Source organism: Canis lupus, chromosome 34 (genome assembly GCF_048164855.1).
Source record: "Canis lupus baileyi chromosome 34, mCanLup2.hap1, whole genome shotgun sequence".
NCBI classification, from domain to species: Eukaryota; Metazoa; Chordata; class Mammalia; order Carnivora; family Canidae; genus Canis; species Canis lupus.
The window spans coordinates 18,361,919-18,379,025 of record NC_132871.1 but is presented as its reverse complement, the minus strand read 5'-3'; the positions used below and the strand labels follow the sequence as shown (position 1 = coordinate 18,379,025).

Below are 17,107 nucleotides of genomic sequence, written 5' to 3'. Positions count from 1 at the left end.
CAAATCATCTACTGGAAATGGAATTGGGTTTAGAGGTCACAACATGAGGCTTTTGTTCCTGAATCTGTTTGCTGACTGATGTCCCCGAAGGAGCTACTTGAGCTCCATTACTTAATGGCAATATTAACAAAATGACACTGAACTTAGAGGGATATTTTGGGAAAAAAAAAAAAACATTAAATTTTTCATTTTAAATTATAAGTTCTTGGGCAGCCCAGGTGGCTCAGCGATTTAGCGCCATCTTCAGCCCAGGGCCTGATCCTAGAGACCCAGGATCGAGTCCCATGTCAGGCTTCTTACATGGAGCCTGCTTCTCTCTCTGCCTGTGTCTCTGCCTCTCTCTCTCTCTCTCTCTTCTGTCTCTCATTAATAAATAAATAAAATCTTTTAAAAATTATAAGTTCTTCTGAACTAATGTTTAAACCCAAACTGTTAACTGTTTTATACTGCTTTTATTGAAACTCTTTACATTTGCCTCTATACCCCTTTAAAATGTGAGACAAATGTATTTCACTGATAATCCTGTATAAATGATGTGAGATAATTTTTCTACCTACTCTGATAAAAGAAAAAGGGAAGGATCTGCCCTTTCATAATTTATCTCTATTCTTTTTGCGTTTTCAACAATTTAACTCAGTTGTATTCAATTTTCTAAGATAAGTTTCAAGATTTAAAATAAGCCTTAAGAAGTAATTCTGCTGTGAGGTATCCTACGAACCATATAACTGTGATGGGGAACCCAGATGGTGGTTTTGCTGTACGCTTGTTCTGTTAAAATGTGGGCAAGTCAGGGTCTATCTTTTCCACCTGAATATCTCCATATTTGGAAGAAGGAAAAAGCACTGGCATAGTTTCTTCCTTATGGACAAAACTATATATAGTGATTTAGAAGCCTTTACTTGTTTTTATGCCATAAGATGAGATATAAATTCAGCAGAATGCTTTTTACAAAGGAATAGAAGAGTATTTTAAATGAATCTAGTAATCACTGGTCTACTTGTATAAACGTACTTTATTCTTAAAGATGTGACCAGGATGTTGATGGAAAATCAACTCTGCAAAGTGGAATTCTGCTTTTTGTATCTTGTTTTTTAAAATGCATGGATTATATAGGGTAGGCAAAGTCTTTTTAGTCCTGTACTATTCTAGAGATCTATATATGATTTGATACTAAGGCTTTTTGTTTTCTAAGATGAAAGGAAAGAAAGGTAGGTTCTGAGACTGACAGTGACATTCTTCACATCTATGCTGTCGTAATTTTCACACCATACATTTAGAAAAATATTCCAGAGTAAAACATTTTGAAAGGGGAGCTTCAAGTTCTCAGTGTGTGCAGGAGTGCCTGGATTGTTCAGTCAGTTAAGCCTCTGCCTTTGGCTCAGATCATGATCTCAGGATCCTGGGATCAAGCCCTGTGTGGGTTTCCCTGCTCATGGGGAAGTGGGCTTCCTCCTCTGCCTCTTACCTTGCTGGTGCACTCTCTCTATTTCTCAAATAAGTAAATAAACTCTTTTTAAAAAAATAAAGTTCTTGTTGTGAAAATGTACTTTCTCACTGGAAATAGTCTCATAGAAGTCTTGTAGAAAATGTACTTTCTCACTGGAAATAGTCTTAATGTTTCCTAATTAAACATTAAGAGATTAGAGAGACTCAGAAGTGATTGATTTATTAGTCATTATTCAGTTCAGACATTTTAGAGGGAAAATATATACTAATTATGCTCTCAGCTTGGTCAATAACAGAGAGTTTTTTTTTATGGGAATTATCCTCCAGAACTCAGATGATGGTTTTCGTAAATAAACAACATGGTCGAAGAAGTCTACTTAGTATTTACTTAGAAAAGCAGTGAATTTAATGTTTATTTTATTTTATTTTATTTATTTATTTATTTATTTTTTGAATTTAATGTTTATTTTAAATCAAGCAAGAAATAAATTTATTTTGAACAAGGGTGACATAGATGCTTTTAGTCAGCTGAGATCATATCAATAAACTTTTTGAAGTTCTTTAGAAGTATTAATGCTTTGATGGATGGGATTATAATAAAGTAGTTTTAACATGAATGGTTACGACATGATTATGCACCACATATCAAAATCACTGGGACACTGAGATTGGGAGTTGGTGAAAGTCAAGGGGAAAAGATATATTTAAAAAATAAAGATTATTAGAAAAGCAAATTGATCATTCAGTTTATGGTTTTAAGGGTCTGATAATGGAACATTGAGCTGTATATGACTTTAACTTTCTCTAATTAGAAGGCTGTTTCATTTACTATATAGAATAGTATGTAGAAATTAAGCTCATTATGATTCATAAGGACAAAACAGGGCATAAAGGAGTATGGAGGAAGGTGTTGGGATGGAAGTCATGGGAGCCTTGGCACACCTATGACTTTGAACATGGTGGTTGACCTCTTTCTTCTTTCTTTGTACCTATCATAAATGCATTTGGCTACAAACAACAGAGAAGCAGATACATACAGGCTATAAACAAGTATGAGTGTATTTTTCTTATATAGCAGAAGTCCTGAAATAGGTAGCTGCAGTGGCTCAAACGTATTAATAGTGCTCCAGGCTCAATCTAACTCTCCTAGTCTTGTAGGTTTATATAGCCTTATGGTCCACCTGCTAGGCATTATGTCACATTCAAGGCAGACAAACCAGCAACAGGAGAAAAGCTATATGCATTCTCTCATCAGGAAGGCAAAAAATTTCCCAGAATACCAGCACCCCCAGCAGAAATCTTTTTAGGGCCCAATAGTCAGAACTAGGTCACATGGAGACTCATGTTAAAGGGAGAGCAGAACACAAAATTGTCATGATTGACTTTGACCAAATTTGATCCAGTACCTGGCCCAGATAAGTACATTGGCTACCCTTAAAAATAACAAGAGAAGGACAATGGATTTTGAATGGCCAATGTCAATCTGAAGGATCCAGCTGACCCAAGAGGGGAAGGAGATTTTAGATGAGGGGTATCCAGATTTATTCAAATTCAAAGTTAAGGGTACAGGCCACAGACTGCCAAATTGACAGAAGACATCTGACACCAACTGCAGTGAGTTTGGCAAACAGCAAGTCTGAGGGCACAGCCCTCCACAAGACTGCCCTTATCTCAGACACCAGTCGTAAATTCAGAGATCTTCAGGGCCCCCCTCCCTTTACCCAGACCAGGTGGCTACAAGTTTGGAATCCCTGTGGACTCCCCTGGGTTCAATAATTCACTCGAATGACTTATAGAGCTCAAAAAATTGCTACAGTTAAAATTAGTTTTATTATTGTAGTAAAAGGATAGAAGTTAAAACCACCAAAAGGAAGAGACATAGCAAAGCCAGGGCAGGGTTGAAACACAAAGCTCCTTCTTCTTTCTTGAAACACAAAACACTTATCTTCTCCTGAGGAGTAATGGATGGCCTTCTTCCAGCCATGATGAACAACTCAACATTGAGACTCAGTAACTCAAAGAGTATTGCCAACCAGGGAAGCTTAGTGCAGCCTTTGGTATCTGGAGTTTCTGTTGGGACTCAATCACAGACTGCCCACATGGCTGACCTCTAGTTTCTACCCCCTCCTGGAAATTAGGGATAATAACTTTAGTTTCTAGTTCCTCCAGAGGTCAAAACTGATACGGTGGCTTCTTTTCTTTTTTTTTTTTTTCAAGATTGATTTATTTATGATAGACACAGAGAGAGAGAGAGGCAGAGACACAGGAGGAGGGAGAAGCAGGCTCCATGCCCGGAGCCCGATGCGGAACTCGATCCCAGGACCCCAGGATCGCGCCCCGGGCCAAAGGCAGGTGCCAAACTGCTGAGCCACCCAGGGATTCCCCGATATGGTGGTTTCTAAGCCTCATCGCATATCATGTTGCTAGACTGGTGACCAAAGTCCCCAGGCAAACAAAGACACTCCTATTAGGCAGGATATTCCAGGGCCCTAGAGATCACCTTCTAGAAGCAAAGAGCAATGGCCAGACCTCTCTGGGTTAAAGTTTATCCTTCACTACTCATAGGAAATAGAAAAAGAAATTCTGATTCAGCTCTCATATAATTCTGGCATCCAGATGTGTCAGCCATGTACAGTGATAGATTCTTGCTTAATATAGAATATCCCTCTCCATAACACTGCTATAATTTTTTTGACCTTAAATTTTCTTGCCACCCATATTTTCTCCTATGGTACCATTTAACATCTTCTCAAAACACCAACCTGGAGGAACATGATGCATTCTTAGCACTAGAAAACAAATGTCCTTTCACCATTGTTTCTGCATTGAGCCAAACCTCTTCAAGGTCAAGATGTATCCTCATTCTTCATGTTCCATTTCCCCTTCCCTCACTCCCACGCCCCCATGGTCCCTAGCTGCTCTCCAGCATTCAGCATCACATCCTGGATTCTGCTGTTCAGCCTCCATAAGCTGGACACATAGGCTACTGGAAATAATCCTTCACTTGCTCAGAAAGCAGGGCTCTTAGCTATACTGGCTCGATCCCACCACTGCTGCACATCCCTGGTCTCAGTGCCATATAGAGTTGCTCTACCTTGGATGCCATCCTGCTTTTCCTGGAACCTTCCACTTGGAGAGCAGCCATGTGTTTCATCGGATTATTTGGGGTCCTTTTTTTCTTTGGTTTTATCTTTTTTTTAATTTTTTTTTTATTTATTTATGATAGTCACAGAGAGAGAGAGAGAGAGAGAGAGAGGCAGAGACACAGGCAGAGGGAGAAGCAGGCTCCATGCACCGGGAGCCCGATGTGGGATTCGATCCCGGGTCTCCAGGATCGCGCCCTGGGCCAAAGGCAGGCGCCAAACCGCTGCGCCACCCAGGGATCCCTGGGTCCTTTTTTTCTACATAGGCAGCCTAACTTGTATATCTGTACATTAACATCTTTGTCAAATCACTGAGTAGGAAGGTGAGAGATCTTTGGGTCTTTACATTATTTTGTTGGGATATCTACAAAAATGATGCTGTTAGTAAAACTGAGACCTAAAGATGTTAGATGATTGGCTGAAAGTCCCAGTGGTAGTGAGTGACCACATCTGACAGGAATTAAGTTCTCTAACTTCTTTCCCCACTTTCCTCCAGCTGTCTGCCAAAAAGAATCAGATCCAGCAGACTTTGCTGCATGAAATTTTGTGCTTGCTGAGGCTCATGAAGCATCAAATCAGCAACCTCTAAATGAGGATTTCCATTGGCTCTCTGTACCAGAACCAAAATCACTGCAGAAGGAAACCCCTTCTTTCATGACTCTGGGACTATAAACTTTTTTCTAGTTCAGCAACCTAATCTAATCTTTTAAGTGTTAAACTCTTGAACATTTCCTCATTTGTAAAGTCACCAGTTCCAGCTCCATCAGTCTGATTTTACCCATGATAGATCTAGAGAGTTTCAGATCAGTTACAAGACCTCACTTTCATTTTTCAGCTGAGAAAGGAAGTGGAGAGAGAGGCACCACCCTTACCTAGTTAGTGAAAGTGCTGGAAAGGGAATATAGTTCTACTCTCTTTCTGCCCACTCTTTTCTAGGAGTGTTAGTTTTCTGACTAGAGGAGGAAAATGAAAAGAGAAACCAAGCCTACTAGAGGTTCATTTTCCCTGCTACTCCCCACTCTACCATCTATGCCCTTTCTTTTTTCTCTAATAAATGCTTAGAATCCAGTTTCCAGAGTCTTATGTCTCAATATGGCCATAAGAATAAGTTCTGAAAATGAGAAGTGAAAGGAAATATAGTTCATATCTAGAATGTCTTTTTTTTTCTTCTTTCTCAAAGATTTTATTTATTTATTTGAGAGAAAGAGCGAAAGGACAAGCAAGAGGAGTTGCAGAGAGAGAAAGAAGCAGGCTCCCCACTGAGCAGGGAGCCCCTTGTGGGCCGGGATCATGACCTGAACCGAAAGCAGATGCTTAACTGACTGAACCACCCAGGTGCCCAGAATATCTTTTTTTTTTTTTTTTTGCCCAGAATGTCTTCTTAAAAGAGGTGAAGTGAGCCTTTCTCCACCCTCCCCTCCTTCCTGCTGCTGCCTGAAATGCAGTACCATGCAAGGGGATGCATCAAGATAGAAAGAACTTGAAGTCTGACTCTGAGATGATGCTATGCTAGCCTGGGATTGTCTTTCCAGATGTGTGGGGAAGGGATGAGGAAGTGGGGGAGAGAGAGACAGGGAGATTTTTTTTTGTCTTAAATCAGAAATTAAATCACTCTAATTTTGGTTTTCTGTCATATGCAGCAAAACCTATCCAACTAAATTCCTAGAATTAAGGTAAATCTCAAAGGACTTAACTTGAATGGATGCTTTTTTTTTTTTGTCTTTTGCTTCTTAACTAATATTTAATATTCAATAACTATAAACTATAAGTATTAAACTATACTATTAAACTATTTAATAACTAATATTCTCCTGTTCAGGAATATATTTCACCAAGTTCAAGGCCTACCTCTCATTTTCTATTATTCATCACCTAAAAAACACATTCCCTTTTAATAACATATGATTGTGTATTAATATTTATTGCTTCATCAGTATATCTTGACTCCCCAAACAGTTGTAATCTTCTTGAGACTAAGGTCCAACCACTTCTTAGAATCACTTATAGTTTCCAACTCAGTACTGAAAATGTACAAGCCTCTCAGTAAATACTTAGAGAGCTATGTTAAATGAATTATTGATGTTTGTTATCAATGTAGTTATTTATAATAGTTAAAACCAGCAGTGTGTGTGTGTGTGTGTGTGTGTAGCTCACCAAGTTGTGAGGGAGGTATTAGTATCCTATTTTCCAAAACAAGAAACAGAATCAAAGGAGTTCATAACCAGCATAATAACCTTCCTAGAATGCTCATCTTAAAAGAGATTGAACTAGAACCAACCACGGCCTTCAGAACATAGACTCTCCACTGCATGTTGCTGCCTTGAATTAACAAATCACTTTATGCTCTTCTCTTAAATGGTGTCCATACCAGTTTTCCTGCTGCCCAAAATGCAGTACCATACTTAAGTGGTGTCCCTGCCAGTTAGCAGCTAGCCACTAAAATCACTAATAGATAATTCCTTCAAATTAGCAAATAATTACCCTTTCCCTTGCTATGTTGTACTCTCAACTATATCCCTGGGATGGTGGCAAAAGTGACTTAACTATACATAACAAGCATACTTCACTCCCCTAGTGTGGGGTTGTCACTGAAAGGCAGAAACCAGCTTCTCTCCTTGCCCGTGATGCCATTTTGTCACTGGGGTTCTGTTTCTCAGCACCATGTGGTCTGTGGGACCAAATGTTTTCCTGGACCTTGTAGTTGACCTAAGCATCAAACAGCAAGTATTTTACACAGTCAGAGAATATGAATCTGTATGATGTAAAAAGCTTAGGAAATTTGCCTCCTTCTCTTAACCTGATTTTAGCCTCAAAAATATTGTTAAAAGCCCATAATTTCATTTTTCCTTTTAGTGTTTATGTTAAGTTTTTCTAAAACAGAAGTAATTCCAAGGAAAAAGTACTTCAAAAATACTCTATGCTCTTATTCTTCACTCTGGTGAACAACTGTGCTAGACCTACCTTGCAATTTGATATATTCACCATAATATTTTTTTTAAGGTTTCAGGTCTTAATTTTCTACTCTAGTCTTTGATGATCAATAGTAATATTTCCTTCCATTTTCTACTTTGCTTTGAGCCTACTAATCCTACCACCAACTTGAAATTAATTTTAACAGGTGGTTCTAATCTCAAAAGTAAACATCCTTGTCATCTCTTTGCATTACTATCCACTAAGGGAGTGGGAGAAAACAAAAGGAATATGCAAGTTCATCTCAGATAATGAGGTAATTTTGTATGATGCATACATTTTCAAAAAAATGATTAACGACATTTATTATCATTTAAATGAGAGCCTGAGTACTTGGAGGGAAATTTATAGAGTTTAAAGCGTACATACTGGATTTTGTGATCTAAAATGCAGGAGGTCTCTGGAAACTTACTTTTCTTTCAAGAATACCCTGTAGTAGTATGACTAAGAATAACCAAATTCCCTGTGTCCTTTTTCAATCATGGAGAAGGTATGTCAAACCCAAAAGGCTGAGTTAGTTTTACAATATCAGCATGAAAGGGTGGGAATTACTGATGTTCTCACATGTTTGGGTAAGCTGAAGTTACTTTTCATTATCCTAAAGGCTTGAAGTCTTTGAAAGTAGAGTGAGAAGGCATGGTATCATTGAATTTCCTATACCACGTAAAGGATAGCTGCCTGTAGTGATGGTCTGATTCTTCAGTAGAGCCTGACAAATGGAAAGTGGTACATTTTATAGTGGAATTCAGTGGCCTACCATGAAAAACAACTGCCGAATCTCGGTGACTTAACCCCCCAAAATGTATTCACTTCCGTTACAGTCTGGTGAGGGTTGGCATGAGTGGTCCATACTGCAGTTATTTAGGGACCAAGTTTCTTTGGTGTAATGACCATGCTATCTCCCAAAACCCACAGAACTACTGAAATCGTCTTTACTTGACAAACAATGGAGAACATGATCGATTGTATGAGAAGTGTTGTAGGCTAGGCCCACATGCAGCTTCTTTGTTTTCATCCACCTGCCCATTTGCCAGATCTTAGTCATAAAGCATACCTGGCCTTAAGCAAGGCTGGGAAATGTGGTCTATGTGTGTGCCCAGGAGGAAAAGGAGAGTTTTAGTGATCAGCTACCTAGAATAATTATAAATGGTAAAGGAGTCAGGATACAGAAAAAGGTGAAAACAGATAAGCCAAAAAATAATGTCGTTTGATTGAGTTAGAAGGAGATGAGATAGAAGGCATTGGTGGAGATGTTGCCTTTAAACAAGAAGTAGAGGAACACATTCTCAGACTTAGAAGACAAAGTGATAAGAGGCATTCAGTGGAGGGCTCTACAACCACAACATTTCATTTTAATCTCCAAGGGAATTCATGAGACAGACAGCAGGTCCAAGAGCAAGACCACTACACAGAGTTGTGTAGTTTGTGTATTGTATCCCATAAAAGCAGGGAGAGATGAAGAGCCATTGGTTGACTCTCTAAGCAGTGTGCTCTGGGGACACCTGCACACTCCTGGAAGAGGATACATTTTTCTTGGCACAAAGCCATCTTGTGCCTGAGGGGCTACAGATCACCCATATGAGGTATCTTTTTCTAATTTAACCATCCAGAGGAAGAAATTTTTCCTAAATTTACTCAAAGCACCATATGAGCTAACAGTGGCCCTACTAAGATCAGGGGTGACTTGGACAGATATATGAGATACGTATCATGACTTGGATATATGAGAAGTAATTCTGTGCCTCCCCTATGTGCAGGTTTGAGGATATACTGGAAGGGACACTGGAGAGGGGTTCTCAACCCCCTAAGCTGTGTCCTTATATTAAAACTTTACTATTTTATTTGAAAGTGCTTCTTTTCCCAGTATTTTAAATAGACTATGGAACATTTCTATCATGTCCTAGGGTTTTAAAACTTGTAGTAAAAAGGCTCTTTTTTTTTTTTTAGAACTTTATCTTTATTGCTAGTTACTACTAAGTTTGTAGCTACATGGATTTTGCTTGTAGTAGAAAGTTCTTAGTGCTGGAAGCAAAAAGAACTAGATCTGACTTTACCCCTAGCTAATTGGATGACCTTGGAAGTCTTTCACATCTTTGACCCTGCATTATCTCAGTTGTAAAATGCTCGTTTCATGTGTACTGGTGACTCCTCAAATACATGATTACCAATTTCCTTTTTAGTTCTGACATTTCCAGATTCTATGGTACATAGCAAGCACAACCGTTTAGGCAAAGATATTTTCATATAAACATTAAGAAACCCAGAAATGTACAACCTTACATTTATCAGTTTTAATGAAATTAAATAAAACTACTTATTTAGAATATAAAAGTAAAATATCTTTTTAAAACTTGTAAACTACTCAGTAGGACTACTATAAAGCAGATAAACAGTAAAATAAATGTACAACATGAAATTTAATGTGTATGCATATATATATACATATATATATTAGAACAGTATTTGTCACACAATATACACAATTTAAGTGTATGTTGTTATTACTATTATTAATACTCTTTCATCCATGGGACCAATATTATTTATTTTTTTAAAGATTTTATTTATTTATTCGTAGAGACAGACAGAGAGAGAGAGAGGCAGAGACACAGGCAGAGGAAGAAGCAGACTCCATGCAGGGATCCTGACACGGGACTCGATCCTGGGTCTCCAGGATCACACCCCAGGCTGCAAGCACGCTAAATCGCTGCGCCATGGGGGCTGCCCTCTGGAACCAATATTATAAATAGTCCAACTGTAAAATAAAATTCTTCTATATTAAAGTTACATTTTAGTAAAGTTTGGAATGTGTTTCCAGGTCCCCTTATTCTAGTTGGCTTTGGTCTTCTATAAGGACACTAATGAGCCCTTCCTGAAATAATTTTTTTAGGAGAAAGCCAGTTAAAATGACAAAGAGTATTAAAATGGCCTGGATTTCCAGGCAAGATAGTTTCTTTTTTAGTTATATGGTATATCACATTTTGCTGTTTTTAAAATGTGCTTTAAGTCCTTGAATTTCTCCACTGGTCACCTTTATCTAGATTCCTTGTTATTTAAAAGCAGTCTTAATCAGGGCTTCAGTACTTGAATGTGTTGTTAAACATCTTCAGGATTGTATTATTTTATCCCTCATTATGTGACCAAAATATATCATCAAATATTTATTGTATCATCATTATTAAGATATTTAATCCTTATACAGAAAAGAATTCTTAAGCTACTCTAGTCGATATTTTTTAAGGCTTCAAGGACAACCAAATCCAAAACAAAACTTAAATCTTAGCATAAAATCTTTTTGTCTCAAAAGAGCAAATGAGGGCAGTATTTGCATTTGGAAGTAGAATGGTGGTAGGCTGAAACACGAATGAATAGTAATAATGTCTGTCTGACATAACCAAATTGATCATGATGTAATGAAACTCAGGATAATAAAATGTTACAGTTTGAAACAAACTAAAATTGCAAAAATAAGAAGATGCTCTTTCACCCTAGGAAACTGAGACCCAAAAAGTATGAATGACTACCCAAAGACAGCATAGCCATTTAGTGGCAGAACTTGGATTTAGGGAACCCTTGACTACTGGTCATTTTTGCTTTTATTTCTGTACCTCCAAGAAAACATGTAGAGTCCTATGTTTACATTCCTCTCTTGGCTCTGCTAACACTGGGCTCTGGGAACAATTAAGAATCCTCTGGGCTTTCCATCCTCATCTATAAAATGATAAGGACTTCCATCTTTCTTGGCCCTAAATTGCTCTAATTCCCTGGCAGATCTTTTCCTCAGGCCCAATTTAAACTTATAATTTTGGAACTATAACTATGGATATGAAGTTCTTAATCATCAAGGCATTTTTTCTGAACATTTAAGCTGATGTAATTTTCTGAAATTCAGAAAACAAATTTTGCAATCACTTTTCCTAGTGATTGAAAAGAAGGTAAAAGGACAGATATGAGAGGCATAATTATATGGTACATTTAGTCAACAACTGTGCAGGAAAAATGTCAAAAAATAAGGGCATCCATGAGGCAAAAGCTGTACCATGACTCACCAGAGTACAGATTTTCTTCTGTGGGATCTATGTCACTGGCCTACATTCTAGTTCTGGCCCTTCTACCTGCAAATATATGACTTTGAGCAAGTGATGTCTCTGAATCTCAGTGTTCTCCGGTTTGAAATGGGAGTAAGAGTAGTACTTACATTGTGCTGGTTAAGGGAATACATGACGCTAATGTATATAGACATTTAGTATCATTCCTAATATGTAGTAAATGCTTAAGAAATATCCTTTCTAAATAGTTATTTCCTACTTGGTACAAGTTGTTAAATAATTGGAACATGCCACCCTGTTCATAATAAACCTGTAAGAGTGATTGAGAAGAAAGACAATATCCTTAAACAGAGAAGCACCTGGCCTGGTGTCAGCTCACTGAAGGTGTGCTCAGGACATAGTGGCTGGATGAACCAAGGGTTAAATGATTAGATAACAGATCAAGATAACACTAAGAATTGTAAAACCAGTACTTTCAGGAACCAATATAATGCAAATAATATTCCTATGGTCTGCCCCCTTGACATACATACCTTTAGTTTTGTCCTTTTCTCTCCCCTTAGATTATAAGGCTGATGTGAAGAAAATGAGTGTATGAAATGAGAATATGTAATATTTTAGAAAGTTAGATTTCACACTTGATTCTCATTGCTAATCCATGAAGCTCACAGCAAATCTTTCATAGAAGACATTTTATTTATTTGCTTGATGATTACTTTAGATCTATCCTCTATTTTCTCCTCATCAAAATGTAAAACTATACTGAGAATCAAATTTTCTTTTGACTTACTTGAAAGGTATTTTGTACCTTTAATACCCTGAGCTAATTTCTTGTGTTCTTTAATAATATTTCTTTACGTGTCCTGTCATTTGGTCACCACACAAAATATGCAACTCATCATATAACTTTTATTAAATAATTACACGCATGGTATAGGGCAAGGAAACATAGGGTAAGAAGCATAGGCCTATCTTCTGAATCTTCTACCTTAAAATAGGTGACATGATAATAACATAACATGCTGAGTGATTATTTGTATGACAGGCTTATCTTTCAACTAACTGAACTATGCCATGACAGTACATGAAAGACATGTGTAGGCTTCAGTTTTCAAATTCACATTTTATATCCAATCTATCTGGGAAATCTTCAGGAAGCATTAAGAAGTGTAGAAGGCATAAGAACAAGAAAGCTATTGAGTGCAGCGCACTTACATTTTGTGCCATGGCACTGTGCTTTGGGAACTTTACACACATGATCTTACATAAATTTCACTGCAGTGTCATGGAATGAGTGTTCTTACCTTTCTAATTTCAGAACTAACATCCCCCCAGGTCACACAGTGAGTCATAAGGCATGAAAGAACTGCAAAGTCCCCGTTGTTTCCACTATGTGTTTCTAGGATAAAGTAAAATCCAATCTTTTATGGGCATTTTTTTTTCTTACCAGTGTATAGCTCAACTACTTGTCACTGAATTACCACATCTGGAGCTATTTCATCTTTTTGCTTACATTTTACTTTTATACACTGTTATAAAAAAGCTGCATTTCAGTAAGAAACACAGGCTTTTATTCAGACATAAAAATAGGCTAATAGCAATGACAGGGATGACTATGAAAGGGGAAGAAGCAAGAGCTATTGCCAAATCTATATTAGGAGTTACAGTGTTCATCAGAAAAGAACTTGAGCATGTCATATTGTGAAATAGCATATGATAGAAGATACAATGTGGTGCTATGACTGATTCCATTTACCATATGCTGTGTTGATATATCCTATTTCCTTGGGAAATGTACAAAGGATGAAAGGAGAAAGGAATCCTTCGAAAGTGTATTGAATAATCATCTGAGTCTGAATGGATTTTGATTATACCACCATGCACAATGACTCCGTGACGATAATGAAATACCAGACTCTTTGAATGCATGTTGAGCCATTCTCTAGCTATTGACATCAGTCAAATATGAACTAATTCAACAGGATGGAATCGCCAAGGATTATTCCATGGTTCCCAGGGACAGTGTGGAAGGGACCAAGGCCAAATACCAATTATTTGTAAATCACCATTTTTCATAACATAATATAATACAGCTTTTACATTTTCATTGGTAATCTGAGGGAAAAGTAATGAAAAGAAAAATCTCTCTATGTGGAAGCGCTCAATAACATAATCTAGAATATATTTTAAATAATAATTATGGAAGACTCACCTACTCAGAGGTTAGATAAAAAGAATATGGTTTAATCACAATGCTTAGAATTTAGCACAAATGAGGCAGTGGAATAGAAGAAGCTAACCATTCTTATAAGAACTGAATAAAGCACTTAAAGTTCTTTAATGTGAAAAAGCTCTACTTCTAAATTTTTCTATCTATAATGCACAATTGTGGGGAGTACAATTTTTTAGAAACAATTATTGTCAAGCATGCGAGTGGAAATATTAAAAATGTAATATAAGGATGCCACGGGGAGATTACAGTAGCATAACGAAGTCTTTTTAGAATCTTTCATAAATTCCAGTCTTTAAAACTTTTATTTTAATAAAAATGGTTTTATTGTGATCAAAATATTTAAACTCAAAAATCTCACTGCTTTCTTAAAGTCTAGAGGTAAGACAGTGAGGGAATAATCATGAAAGCATTGCAGAAACAGTAAATAGACTGGCCATCCTCATCTTCACTAATCCATGATGCCCGTACTTGGGACATTTTCCTATACTGCAATTTCAGTGAGGAATGGTTATTATAGGTATGCTTCTCTTCAGGCTGCCATTTAGGAATAATTGTTCTCTTGTGGCAAAACTGATTTACTCCTTACTGGGTATAAGGTTTCTGTAGGTAATAGTGTGCCACTTTTACAGGTGACGCTTAGGGAGAAATGAGGAAATATGCTCTTGGATTAGGCCAAGGTTCAGTTCTGCATATTCTAGAGCTCATCCCTTAAAATGAGCCATTTGGCTAAAAATTGCAGATAACTCTAATTGTAGAATAATGCTATATATCTACTTCCAGAATCGGTGGTGATATAAGCTAGCTCTCTATATAACACACACGACTTTTTTCTCCCTTTTTTCTAATTTTATTTGTATACCAAAGTCAATTATGAAGTGAGTTTGGAGACAGATTGAAGACATTTTAAACACCTTATATTGTATACTTTTATGAATTACAAATATTGATCAACAAGTATTCTTTGTTGCCAAGAATTTCACCTTTTCTAGTAAGAAGTTACAGATATTTTTACCTTCTCACCTAAAACCATGTCATCTTAATGCAAAGTAATAAAATATGTGGCTACAGAATGGAAGTTATTATACCTGCTTGAAATGTTAGATTTTATATGTATTATTTAATACCTAAATTGTTTAGGTCTAAAAGTTTTAGTAAAACAGAGAAACATTTTATCTTGGATATCAAGAACAAACCATTACTTGTCAGGACACAGGGCGGCACCTGTTTTGTTTGTTTGTTGGGGTGTTTTGTTTTGTTTTGTTGTTTTGTTTGTTTAGAGGACAGAACACAGGAGCAGAGAAGCCTGTGCTCTAGCCATAGCCCCACACTGATTATCAAGGTGATTGTGGGCAACACTTCATCCCACAGGTGACAGATGCTTGTTGTTTTTTCTTCAAAGATGGTATAGAAGACAAAGTGTTGTTTTATTTAACTCACCTAAAACAAAGGATCATTATGGACTTTTCTGTTCCACATAAACAGAGATCACTGGCTTGACTGTAGGCCAAGTAGAGCATGTGTTAAAATTTCACCCTAAAAAAGGAAGAATCAACCTTATTTGCGGTGTCACTTTCACAGTAGTTGTATATTCAGTCTACATCTTTTGCAAACTATAAAGCAGTACCTACATTCAGTTACTTTGCCAGTTCAAGAAAAAAGGGGGGAAACTCTCAATACCTTCAATCACATTCTTTGTTGTTATTGCTATATTTGTTGCTTCGAACTGTAAACCTTTTAGTCTGGCCCAGTGGACTTACCAAGTGAGGTCAAGAGGAGTAATACTGAGCTCCAGATGAAGTCACAATGCTCTCAAATTTTTTATGTTTTTTTATGTCTTATCTCTGAAAGAAAATGGAGACAATGTGTGGTATTCTGAAAAAGACAAGTCAGGTTATCAGAAAAAAACAAAAACAAAAACAAAACAACAGTAATAAAACCTACCCTTAAAGCTCATTTTGAAAACCTACAGATTAGAAAAAATAACATAGAAAGAAAAGAAAAAAGAAAAATCTAAGTTTACTGATTGCCAGAACTTTGAAACTGATTGTGATTTTTGGAATGATGTAATCCAGTCTTCTATTTGAATGACATGAAGTAAAGTTATGAGATTTGCTGGTTGGGCCACATGACTAGTTAACAACATTGCTGGGTCCAGAACTCACATGTCCAGGCTGAACAAAATGCACTGCTTATGTGTGGACGGAATGGCAGTTAGAAGGAAGGGTGGGCATTCCTATGCTGAAGTACTGAGTGAACTTTAAGTCCTTTCCCAAGTAACACTAGTGTCTAGGCCCTTTTGGAATGGGAAGGAAATTAAGTACAACTAAAATTTCTCTCTCATGGCAACAATCTCTTCAAAAGCAATTTTTAAAATATAAACCACCATCTCACTTGGGGGTACTTGTTAACTATGAAGATTCCAGGACTCTGGATCAGAGTCTCTGGGAAATGACCCATAGAATCTACATTTTTAACAAGCTCTTTGGTGATTTATGTGGACACAGATTTGAAATAGTACTTGTAAAGAGCCTGAATTAAAGGGGAATGGTGTCCCCTTCCTTGAATAAAATCTGATTTTTTTTTTAAAACTGAAGAGTGTGGCTAATATTAAATTGATATTAGGATAGTGGCTTTGATGATTAGGAAACCGTATTTTACAACTTAAAAAAATAAGAATTAGAATTAATCTGCAAGACTATAGACAATAATACCTGATTATTTTTTTAAATAATGTTCAAAGAATGTAACCCTTTGATTTAAATATAGGAGTTCTCTTTTATTATGCATGGAATTTTTATTTGGTTTTAATAATCCAAGGCCATCTCAAGGATGTATGAAGCTCCCCCTATCACTTGAACAAAGGGATCATTCTTGAAGTTTCATATTTTAAATAAAGCGAAATGATAGTAACAGTGATGATGAGTAAACTGATTTTTGAAAACCACTGTCCCTATGCATGTTTTTCACAGTGTTTTCAATAATGCTATAAATGTTAAAGTTTCATGCATTTATACTTTATTGCTTCTAAGATTTTGTAGTGGATAATGATAAGAGCGTTATAATTTTTAATGTGATGGAGGAATTATATTAACTAAAGAGGTCTTTTGGATATTGTGATTGAGTAGTGTATTTAACTTTCTGCTTCTTAGCAGTTAGGTCAAAAGGAATGCAAGAAAGTGTGATCCTGGCATTCAAATCTAAATGGCATTCATTTAGATTTTTCTTTAGTTCTTTAATTATGTGGAAAGATTTTAATCGTGCTCTGA

The 17,107-nt window shown here is 36.7% G+C and overlaps 1 protein-coding gene and 1 long non-coding RNA gene across 4 annotated transcripts in view; one reads left to right on the top strand and one right to left on the bottom strand.

Annotated features, from left to right (window-relative positions):
- LOC140624126 (uncharacterized) overlaps window positions 1-13,010 on the bottom strand; it is a 44,781-nt gene extending 31,771 nt beyond the window's left edge. For both annotated transcript variants that reach the window (XR_012023655.1, XR_012023654.1), the window contains exon 1: window positions 12,913-13,010. This is a non-coding gene — a long non-coding RNA (uncharacterized lncRNA). The remainder of the gene's footprint in view (window positions 1-12,912) is intronic.
- The window catches only part of B3GALT1 (beta-1,3-galactosyltransferase 1), a 503,619-nt gene that overhangs the window by 216,185 nt on the left and 270,327 nt on the right, over window positions 1-17,107 (top strand). The gene's annotated exons all lie outside the window — the stretch shown is intronic.